Below are 12017 nucleotides of genomic sequence, written 5' to 3'. Positions count from 1 at the left end.
TTTTGTCCACCCTAAGCGTGGAAGGGTATACTCAGATGTGAGTCCCTTGCTCATTGCACCATCAGGATTCAAGCAAGCCGGGCCGAAGACGGCTGAAATGCCAGAAACCGGTCCCCGGTAGCTTGTTTCCTTCCCAGTGTAAGAATTGGCTTTTGTAGTTTGGTTTGCCCTGTTCCCATCATGCACTGGGACAGGAACAGACTAATTTGCATACAGCCAGGTTCTGAAACTGGGATGGTGCAGTGAGCTAAAAAACGGTGTTGGATCTAGCCCTGATCTCTTGACTGGGTGAGAGTATTCTGTTTAATTCAGAGACTCTGTCCCTCACCACCCCTTGTTGTAAATATTTTTGTCCACCCTAAGCGTGGAAGGGTATACTCAGATGTGAGTCCCTTGCTCATTGCACCATCAGGATTCAAGCAAGCCGGGCCGAAGACGGCTGAAATGCCAGAAACCGGTCCCCGGTAGCTTGTTTCCTTCCCAGTGTAAGAATTGGCTTTTGTAGTTTGGTTTGCCCTGTTCCCATCATGCACTGGGACAGGAACAGACTAATTTGCATACAGCCAGGTTCTGAAACTGGGATGGTGCAGTGAGCTAAAAAACGGTGTTGGATCTAGCCCTGATCTCTTGACTGGGTGAGAGTATTCTGTTTAATTCAGAGACTCTGTCCCTCACCACCCCTTGTTGTAAATATTTTTGTCCACCCTAAGCGTGGAAGGGTATACTCAGATGTGAGTCCCTTGCTCATTGCACCATCAGGATTCAAGCAAGCCGGGCCGAAGACGGCTGAAATGCCAGAAACCGGTCCCCGGTAGCTTGTTTCCTTCCCAGTGTAAGAATTGGCTTTTGTAGTTTGGTTTGCCCTGTTCCCATCATGCACTGGGACAGGAACAGACTAATTTGCATACAGCCAGGTTCTGAAACTGGGATGGTGCAGTGAGCTAAAAAACGGTGTTGGATCTAGCCCTGATCTCTTGACTGGGTGAGAGTATTCTGTTTAATTCAGAGACTCTGTCCCTCACCACCCCTTGTTGTAAATATTTTTGTCCACCCTAAGCGTGGAAGGGTATACTCAGATGTGAGTCCCTTGCTCATTGCACCATCAGGATTCAAGCAAGCCGGGCCGAAGACGGCTGAAATGCCAGAAACCGGTCCCCGGTAGCTTGTTTCCTTCCCAGTGTAAGAATTGGCTTTTGTAGTTTGGTTTGCCCTGTTCCCATCATGCACTGGGACAGGAACAGACTAATTTGCATACAGCCAGGTTCTGAAACTGGGATGGTGCAGTGAGCTAAAAAACGGTGTTGGATCTAGCCCTGATCTCTTGACTGGGTGAGAGTATTCTGTTTAATTCAGAGACTCTGTCCCTCACCACCCCTTGTTGTAAATATTTTTGTCCACCCTAAGCGTGGAAGGGTATACTCAGATGTGAGTCCCTTGCTCATTGCACCATCAGGATTCAAGCAAGCCGGGCCGAAGACGGCTGAAATGCCAGAAACCGGTCCCCGGTAGCTTGTTTCCTTCCCAGTGTAAGAATTGGCTTTTGTAGTTTGGTTTGCCCTGTTCCCATCATGCACTGGGACAGGAACAGACTAATTTGCATACAGCCAGGTTCTGAAACTGGGATGGTGCAGTGAGCTAAAAAACGGTGTTGGATCTAGCCCTGATCTCTTGACTGGGTGAGAGTATTCTGTTTAATTCAGAGACTCTGTCCCTCACCACCCCTTGTTGTAAATAATGGCTAGGGCAGTCGACCTCAAATTTAGGGAACTGGGTTGAGTCTCGGAAATGAGGCTCATCCTCCTGTGATTCTGGGAAAATCACTTATTCTCCCCGTGCCTATCCAAAATGAATGTGTGTCCTCATATAACGTAACTGGTGGTATGTAAAGCACTCTGATATCTGGTTCAGTTCAAGTTCATGCTATATAAAACTCCGCAAAAAAAAAAACCCTGAACCTCTGAAAACAAAACAACAATGGGCCTGTGCACACGTTGACGGTGTATGCAGAGCAAGTTCTCTGTATCAAAACTTCTTACCAATTGGTGTTACAGTGTTACACAATAAAATCCTCACTGGGTGAGGCTCTGATTGCCATATCTTTATCTTGATAGAGGACTGTTGACTCTCTGGCATCATCATTTCCGACGTCATTTGGGATCGTTGGAAGCAGAAGAGAAACACCAGGCTAGGTGTTTTTTATATTGGCGAAAGGCATTTATCTTGGGGCCAAATAACCCTGTGTCTAGGGGAGGCAGCTAGAGGTCTCATGTTTAGTGGACAGCAGATATTTAGCCGACTCTCTTCAACCTTCTCTATTATGAGCCCAGAGGCATATGTGTTGATGTGCCTTTTAGAAAAAAGATAGTTAATGGACTTGGGGAACTGGTATCGGGTTTTATGTAAGTATACGAAGAATTTCTTGATATATGATTTCCTGACCAAAATGTACCATACCACGGGTTGCACAATTACCAAGGGAGAGTGGACTGATATTGTAGAACTCGAACATAAATCTTTGAGGGCCACACATTTTAAAAGAATGGCTTTCTTATCTAGGTGGTTGGCCTACTATACCCCTCATAGACTACACAGGATGGTTCCAGCAGTTCCTGATCAATATTTTTGCTGCAAGTTAGATGGGGCTAGGGACAAGTCTCATATTTTTTTACCATGTCTTGCTCTCCATGAAAGCAAGATCCCTGGAACCCACACTCACATTATTTGGTTCCTCTAAGACAACATAAACGTTCAGTGCTTGGTGTGTCTCAGCATTGCAGCAGCATGTAGCCTAATACTACAGAAGGGGAGAACGGGAGAGATCTCTTACCTGGTAAACTGGCATGCTAAAATGCAAAGAACTAAGGTATTTGAGGACGCCTATGCCAGCCAGGTGGTGTGGGCTTCCAGGTTCTTTTTAATTTGGGCTAATCTGCAGTTTAGGAAAATATAGGTGTCTCTAGTTAAACGTTCATCGAAAAGGCTGTGCCGCTAGTTTTAGCGCTGAATCAGACAGTCACCTTGTGAGTGTAGTATTATGTGGACTTTCCCCTTAATGCTTTTTAATATTCCAATAGATTCTACTACCTGCACTAGACACTTTTTTGGATCACCATATATGAAAAAATCTTAAAATGATCCATCTCCATGTGTTATACAATAAAAGTTGAGTCGCATTTGGCAATTTTCATGCTTGTACTTTATATTAACTCTATGAAATATATTGTTACATGATTTGTTGTTCATTTATTCATTCTTCATCTGTATGAAATTACTTGTTTTTCTTTTATATCATGTAATGGCTATGTACTGCTCAATAAAAATACATATTTTTAAATAGCTTGAATATGTCCTCTAATTGCAGCATGCTGGGAGTAAAATTTCACATTTCAACAGGAAGTGGTGGGGGTCCAATGGAAAGCACGCAAAGGTTGATGCTCTGAGGCTATTTAGTTTCTCAAACACAAGGAGTTTGGCCCAAAGGAACAAGAATCTGGCAGAGCCACTTAATTAATGAAAAATACACAATGCGCCAGACTCTCTACTAATTTTAGAGCTTATTTTCTTTTTGCTCATAAGCCAAACACAATTATTTATGTTTGTACCTCTATTTTATTTGTACTTTTTAGAAAAAAAATATTTTTTGTCAAGTTTTTTGAAAAGTAGTGAAAAGGAAACATCAGTGCAAATTTACATATATTACAAATATATTTAGATACATTTACAGTCAACCTATTTAGCGTACTCCAACACTATACATACAGTTATATACAAATACTATACCAAAACAATTAGTGAATACGAGTGCAATTAGTGCAATGCATGAATCAAAATAAAGATAGGTTTTTAAATAAACATCTATGTCACTATAAGAGCATCTACTCATTTAACATTTATTTTATAAAAAAAGGAAAAAAATCCCTTGCTCTTCTATGTTCTTTTGCCGACGCATTTCGAATCATAGATAATCGATATCCGGATTCTCATCAGGGCTTTCTGATTCACTATACACAAAGTGTGGAAAAAATAATAAAGTTTTACTCAGAATTTTTTTTTAAAAAAAGAAACCAAATTCTTTCTCTAAATTGCTCCTACTCTCCTAAACTCACACTCTTTATTATACCTTGAGGGGTTGTTTTCCTTCCCTCTGTTCTCTTGTTTGATGGAATTAGTCCTTTCGGTTTAGAATTCTCTGTTGAAAAGACACGGAGGATCATTATAAGTGGAAAATATAGACGCCTCTTTTTATGCCAGTCTATTCCTATTCATAGCCATACCTGCTAGGGTCTCTAATTAGAAATAGAATTGTATTTCCAACAACCAGGGAACGTGTCCCACCTTTTTCGTCTGCCGCTTCGTGGAGCCCCACGTGTTTATCTAAAGCGGAAAACAGATTCGTTTTAGATTTTTCACTTCGTTCATGTATTCATGCTATATCAAACTATTTGAATCAAAGGCATACCTTCTGGTTTGTTCTAATCAAGCAACATTGGCCGCACCCAAACAGAACACCACCATCCGGTAATCGTCCTTCTGAAACTGTGCCACAGAGCATGCGATTAAAAGCAGCACCTAGGCAACTTTGTTTCAAGCAATTTGACCTTTTCCAGCAAGCGCATACCTTTAATTGATGCGCATTCGTCTCACTGCTCGCTTTTATTTTGCCCAGCAGCTCACACGGTTCCTACAAAACAGATCGAGTATTATATTTGTCAAATCCGTATCTCCACGGTCTATATTGTTGTATGTGGCATGTGGTCAAGTTTTAATTACCTTATTCCTCAAATGGAGCTTCATTCACTCGCGGTCGCCTCTTTGTTATGGCGGACATCTTTTTGGAGGAAGTTAAGTATAGCCTTTGAGCCACATCACTTCCGCTATGCTCTCCCGGTTGCACAGCCTTATGGGGAATGTAGTTGGAAATAATCCCCAAATTAAAATGGACTTTTTTTCATGTTGCTCCTATATTGAAAGTTATCGCCTTCATACTTTCCATTTAACATAAAGTTATGGTATTATGTTCACTATGTTTCTCAGACAACTATTTTCTCCATATAGCCCGGGCGTTTTCATGATTTCCTCATAATCTGGTGAGCAAGGGCGAAATGTGAGAATTCGCGTTCCGCGAATTCGCGGATTTCCCCGCGAAATCTAAAAAAAAATCAGCGTATTTTCCCGCAAAGTCACGTATTTTTTTGCGATTTGCCCAGGAGTACTTTCTACTGGCTAATCCAGTAAGTGCTCCCTCATTGGGTAAATGTATAGTTCTTTTACTACACTGCAGCTGCGTAAAGGGCCAGAAGATGTGTCTCCAGTGACCATGTGTGCCTGTAACACAGGCACACACACATGGTCACTGGAGACACATCTTCTGGCCCTTTACGCAGCTACAGTGTAGTAAAAGCACTATGGGGCAGATTTACAAGCCGCTTGCTCCTCTTTTGCGCCCCAGTTGCGTCACATTTGTGACGCAGCGGCAGCACAAAAGATGCGCCATGGTGCTGGGTATTAACAACGTGACGCATCTGAGAGATGCGTCACGTTTTAAAGCCCTGCGCCATCAGGAGGCGTTCCGGCGCAGGGGAGGGCGTTCCTGTGCAGGAACGCCTCCTAAAAGTGGCTGAGTGAAATCTACAAGATTTCACTCAGTCACTTTTAGGCCAATGCTGCGTCAAAACCCTGCGCCTGCTTGAAGCAGCATTGAAGAGATAGGGCCCCCCAGAGCATTGCTGGAGCTGTGCCGCGCTTTCGACGCAGCTCCAGCAATGCGCTGCTTTTACGGCACAGATGCGTGACGCATCTGTGCCGTTTTTGCCACATGGTGTGCCGCATTGTAAATGCGGCGGACCATGGGTGGCGGAGCTGTGGCGCACAATAACTGGCGCATTCATGGGGATGCGCCAGTTATTGTAAATATGCCCCTATGAGGAGGAGAAATTTGTTGAAAACAACAATCCCTTTCAAAATAACATCAAACAATGGGTTCGCTACATTGACGATATCTGGCTCCTGTGGCAGGGGAGCCAGATAGAGTTAATGGAATTCCATGAATGGTTAAACCACAGACATGAGGACATCAAGTTCTCGATACAATAGAGTAAAATGAAAATTACTTTCTTAGACGTTGAAATAACTTGTACAGACAAGTTTTTGAAAACATCGCTATTCAAAAAAAAGACAGATAAGAACACGATTTTACATCACAAAAGCGCCCACCCAAGAATTTTGAAGGATAACCTTCCATTTGGGCAACTCCTTAGGATAAGGAGACATTGTACAGAGAAGAATGATTTTTAACATCATGCCTTAGAATTCTGTAAAGAAATGAATCAAAGGGGATACCCAAAGAAATTACTGAAACATTCTTTGAAGAGAGCCAAATTTACACCTAGAGAAACCTTGCTACAAGTGAAAGAGAGAAAAGAAATTGATAAGTTGGTTTGTGTTTGGACCTGACACAAACAGATTTAAACAGATAGTATTGAGAAACTGGCATCTCCTTGAGAACCTTGAATGTCCCTTTCAAAAACCAATATTTGCGATTAAAAAGAATCCAAGTATAGGCCAACAAATAGTAAGGGCAGATGTTTTCTTACCAAAACCGCGAAGTGATCTGCTGTCCCAATGGAATCTGAAACCTGTGGAAGGCCATCGCAAATGTGGCAATTGCGTGGCTTGTACAAACACATTTGAGGGTGCGGAATTTCACCATCAGGGGACTGCATGGAAACACTCTGGTTTTACAAATTGCAGGACCAGGAATGTAATTTACGCAATACTGTGTCCCTGGGAAAGGCTAACCAGCAAGTTAATGCGCGTATCACACAACACAGAGCGAGACTTAAAAAGAAGGTACTGACTGCCCCAATGGTCGAACATTTTATAGAAAAAGAACATGCCGAAAATGATTTTAAATGGACGGTCCTAACCAGCATTAATGTAGCAAAACGTCCATTGGATGTTGAAAAGACACTGTTGCCAAAGGAGGCGTACTTAATTCTGAAATTTAATAGTGCTCTGACTGGATTAAATACCATGTCGGAGATAACCAGAATATGAGGAAATCATGAAAACGCCCAGGCTATATGGAGAAAATAGTTGTCTGAGAAACAGTGTACATAATAGCATGACTTTATGTTAAATGGAAACTATGAAGGCGATAACTTTCAATATAGGGGCAACATGAAGGAAAGTCTTTCAATTTGGGGATTATTTCCAACTACATGCCCCATAAAGCTGTGCAACCGGGAGAGCATAGAGGAAGTGATGTGGCTCAGAGGCTATACTTAACTTCCTCCTCCAAAAAGATGTACGCCATAACAAAGAGGCGACCGCGAGTGAATGAAGCTCCATTTGAGAAATAAGGTAATTAAAACTAGACCACATGCCACAACTTAAACAATATAGACCGTGGGGATACAGATTTGATAAATATAATACTCGATCTGTTTGTAGGAACTGCACCAACTGCTGGGTAAAATAGAAGCGAGCAGTGAAACGAATACGAATCAATTAAAAGTATGCGCTTTCTCGAAAAGGTCAAATTGCTTGAAACAAAGTTGCGGAGGTGCAGCTTTTAATCGCATGCTCTGTTACACCGTTTCAGAAGGACGATTACCGGATGGTGGCGTTCTGTTTGGGCGCTGCAATGTTGCTTGATTAGAACAAAGCAGAAGGTATGCCTTTGATTCAAATAGTTTGATATAGCACGACAACATGAACGAAGTGAAAAATTTAAAAGGAATCTGTTTTCCGCTTTAGATAAACATGTGGGGCTCCACGAAGCGGCAGACGAAAAAAGTGGGACACGTTCCCTAGGTGTTGGAAATACGATTCTATTTCTAATTAGAGACTCTAGCAGGTATGGCAATGAATAAGAATAGACTGGCATAAAAAGAGGCGTCTATATTTTCCACTGATAATGATCCTCTGTGTCTTTTCAACAGAGAATTCTAAACCGAAAGGACTAATTCCATCAAACAAGAGAACAGAGGGAAAGAAAACAACTCCTCAAGGTATAATAAAGAGTGTGAGTTTAGGAGAGTAGGAGCTGTGTAGAGATAGAATTTGGTTTCTTTAAAAAAAAAAAATTCTAAATAAAAGTTTATTATTTTTTCCACACTTTGTGTATAGAGAATCAGAAAGCCCTGATGAGAATCCGGATATTGATTATCTATGATTGGAAACGCGTCGGCAAAAGAGCATAGAAGAACAAGGGATTTTTTTCCTTTTTTCATGAAATAAATGGTAAATGAGGAGAAGCTCTTATAGTGACATAGATGTTTATTTAAAAACCTATGTTTATTTTGATTCCTGCATTGCACAAATTGCACTCGTATTCACTGATTGGTTCTGTATAGTATTTGTATATAACTGTATGTATAGTGTTGGAGTACGCTTAATAGGTTGAATGTAAATGTATGTAAATATATGTGTAATATATGGACCCTTTGCTGGATTGGACTTCGTGCTACTGGGACCTTTGCTCTTGGACTCCTGGTTCTGGGCTGCTGACATGCTTCTACACCACTGCTCGCCGGACCCGCTTCGCGGGTCCCGCTTCGCAGGGGAAGCCGCCGGGGAATCTGTGGAGCTGCTGTGCTGACAGAGGAGTGTTGGGGCATCTGCTCAGGGCTGCGAGCGTTCTGCAGGGACTACATCTCCCAGGAGTACCTGCCTGGCCAATTTAGATCACCTGGCCCGCTCTCCCTATTAGCCCCGCCCCCTGTGCACAGATCGTGTAAAAGAGACTCCCTGCCTCTCACCTGTGGGACCCTTTGCTGGATTGGACTTCGTGCTACTGGGACCTTTGCTCTTGGACTCCTGGTTCTGGGCTGCTGACCTGCTTCTACACCACTGCTCGCCGGACCCTCTTCGCGGGTCGCGCTTCGCAGGGGAAGCCACCGGGGAATCTGTGGAGCTGCTGTGCTGACAGAGGAGTGTTGGGGCATCTGCTCAGGGCTGCGAGCATTCTGCAGGGACTACATCTCCCAGGAGTCCCTGCCTGGCCAATTTAGATCACCTGCCCCGCTCTCCCTGTTAGCCCCGCCCCCTGTGCGTCACACCTAACCTATAATAGTGGTGTCTACTTCCGCTGCGCGGGAGCGTCCCGGGAGAAGCCCGGGTCGAGGACGGGACCGTCTGTGGCCGTCAGGGGCCGAAGGAGGCCGGGCTGGGCCTACCCTCTAACATTGTGCCTTTATTTTACATGATATAGTCGGTTATCAGGAAATACCTGATGTCTGCATATATATTATTTTTAATCCTATAGTTTCTTGACTGTGAAGTATGTCTTTGAACCCAAACCCAAATGCTCTGATCCCCACTCAGGCCGAGGCGAGGCCAGTTATCCTGGGCCCTTTAGACAAATATTTCAGTCGGGCAACCCAAGATATTGGCAAAGAAATAGCTTTGGCCGAGAGGCGCGCCGAGCGTAGGTTATCCATTGAACTCCTTAAAATTCCCTTAGAGAAAAGGCCTACCCAAGGTTTCCCTGCATTGGCATTGGTTCCTCCCTTGTCATCTTTAACCCTGCCAGTTGTATTGGAAACGCCTTATGCCTTTCCCCCTTCACCAGAGCTGTTGGCTGGCTTGTCTGTGGGCCCCATTGAGCCTATTTTTTCGCCCACCTCGCACACATTAACAAACAGTTCACCTACAGTGCAGGTGATTACTGCCCAAGCGAGTGTGCTCATTTCGTCCCGCACCTCGCCCTTAACAACAACTGGTTTATTTCTAGGGCAGGTGACTACCGCCCAGTTAAGTGTGTCAGCTCACATTGATAAAACTAAACCAAGTATTAAAAGGAAAAGTGCTTCCCCGAAGAAGTGTACTCTTTCCAAACACCCGAAAAAAATAAGGAAGGTTGGAGTAGCCCTGCGCCCTTCTAGTGAGCCTATTGGGGCGGCCCCTGGTGGGGAAGACCCTACTAAGGATGGAGTTGTTTCGGTTAGTCCTGCATCTAATACGAATGTCCATTCGGCGACGGGATTGGCTGAGACATTATCTTCCGCTCCAGTTCTGCTTCTCGAGTTGGAAAGGTTGATGAGGTCTCTCCTGAACCCTATCGAGGAACGAGTTAAAAAACTAGCTGATCGATCAGATCATTTTGAGCAGGCAACCCTAGATAACTCCTTTTCTACCAAAGCCCTAATCAAGTCCCATCCCAGGATGGGGGGAAGTACCAACTCTTTGAAACCAAATGTCCAGGCCAATGGTATGTCCATTGTAGTGCCCTCGCCGCCTATAGTTAGCATTGCTAGCAAGCCTCAGTCGAAGGGCCAAACTCCTAAGACTAACTCAGTTTTGTTGGACCGCCCAAGTAGTAATACTAGCAAACAAACCAAGCTGCCTGATACCATGGCTATGGGTAACAAGGATAGTTCTAAAAATGGTAATCCTGTCTTTAATGGTTCGCAGCCTTTACCAAGTAGCTTAAAACCCCGTTCTGGTGTCCCAGTTAGGGGTAACAAAGACAGTTCCAATATCAAAAACACTGCATTGAGTTGTTCCCAGCCACTACCAAGCATCTCAACAACATGTCCTGCTGCTCCTGATATAAGCCGGCCTATTAACCTCCCGGTGAGAGCTCCGCGTAGGATACCTCCCATGAATCTCACCCCGGACTCTTACCCCTATGTGGTTGTCCTCACCAATGTACCACCTCTGTTGGCCGGGCAAAGAGAATCCTTACAGATGCTAAAGAACAAGGTAAAGCACTGGTTGAAGGCAAATAGACCATTGCCCGGGGAAATGGACGGGCTGATTATTGGAGTGAGAAGAACAGATTGGATAGGTTGCACTCCTAAGAACCTGGGGGGGGGGAGTGTATAGTTGTTAACTTTCAAGATCCTAGGGTGGCACGTTTGATTATGAAACAAAATTGGGGCCCAAGTAGTGGTGGAATTGGTGTTGTTGATCTTACATTTTTTTACCCAAGACCAACAGGTATACAATTTGGAATGATCAGTGAACCAGGTTGTTTTAATAATTTCCCCTCCCAAGGGTTTGCACCTTTTACTGTACCCGCTCAACGGGGCAACTTCCATAACGGATTAATGTATAATCAGTTTGAAGTAATGAATGATCTAGGGTGGAGCTATTGACCAAGTTCCGATTACTGTCAGAACAACAGGGAAAGTATGTCCCGTAGGGAGATATGTGGGAAACCTGTGTTAACTGTTTTGTCCAAAAATGTGGTATCAAATGAAATGAGAACTTGTGGGGAGACTATGATTTTGGATGAAACTTGTGGGGAGTGTATTCCTACTTCCGGGGACTCCGAAAGAGAGGTATCAATTATATTAAGTACCGTGGACACCCAGGAGGTTGATCATAGCATGGAGGATACCACCCGAGGGAGGGGGGATGGGCGAAATGGAACTAGGGTGTCCTGTACAGGAGAGTTATCTATGGACAGCCCCGGGAAGCTCCTCTCATGGAACATCGCGGGGCTGAACAGTAAGCTGACGTCCCAAAATAGGATTGATTTCGTTAATGGTTTCGATCTCTGTTTATTCCAGGAGACGTGGGGTTGCGACCCTATATTTCTTCCTGGTTATTTACATTTTTCAATTCCAGCCATTAGAGGTTCTAGGGGCCGACCGATGGGAGGCCTGACTATTTGGGTTAGGCAATGCCTTCAGTTGAAAATCAAAGTGGTGGATCTGGGTTGTAAAGACATCCAAATGTTAAGAATAACCTCAGAAAAGCGTGGAGGGATAGATTTGTATAACATTTATGCCAGGGGTAGTACCATTGGGAGCTCTCCCATTTTAGAGGCACTGTCCACTTCCCTGGAATCTCAGTCTTTGGGTAACAAAGTTGTAGTAGCTGGTGACCTAAATAGTACCTTTGAACCATTGGATAGTTTGGACGTTCCCCTAGGGCATGAAGAAGATACACAGTGGGGTGTTCCGACTTTACATCTGGTTCCTGTCAAGCGATGGACGAAAGATATATGACAACTGAATGCCATCTGCTTGGAACATGGTTTGAGAGCCCTAAATGGGAGGACGAAG

The sequence above is a fragment of the Lissotriton vulgaris genome, chromosome 2_2 (assembly GCF_964263255.1).
Source record: "Lissotriton vulgaris chromosome 2_2, aLisVul1.2, whole genome shotgun sequence".
Taxonomy (NCBI): Eukaryota; Metazoa; Chordata; class Amphibia; order Caudata; family Salamandridae; genus Lissotriton; species Lissotriton vulgaris.
The sequence above is the reverse complement of the archived record's forward strand: the minus strand, read 5'-3'. Positions refer to the sequence as shown.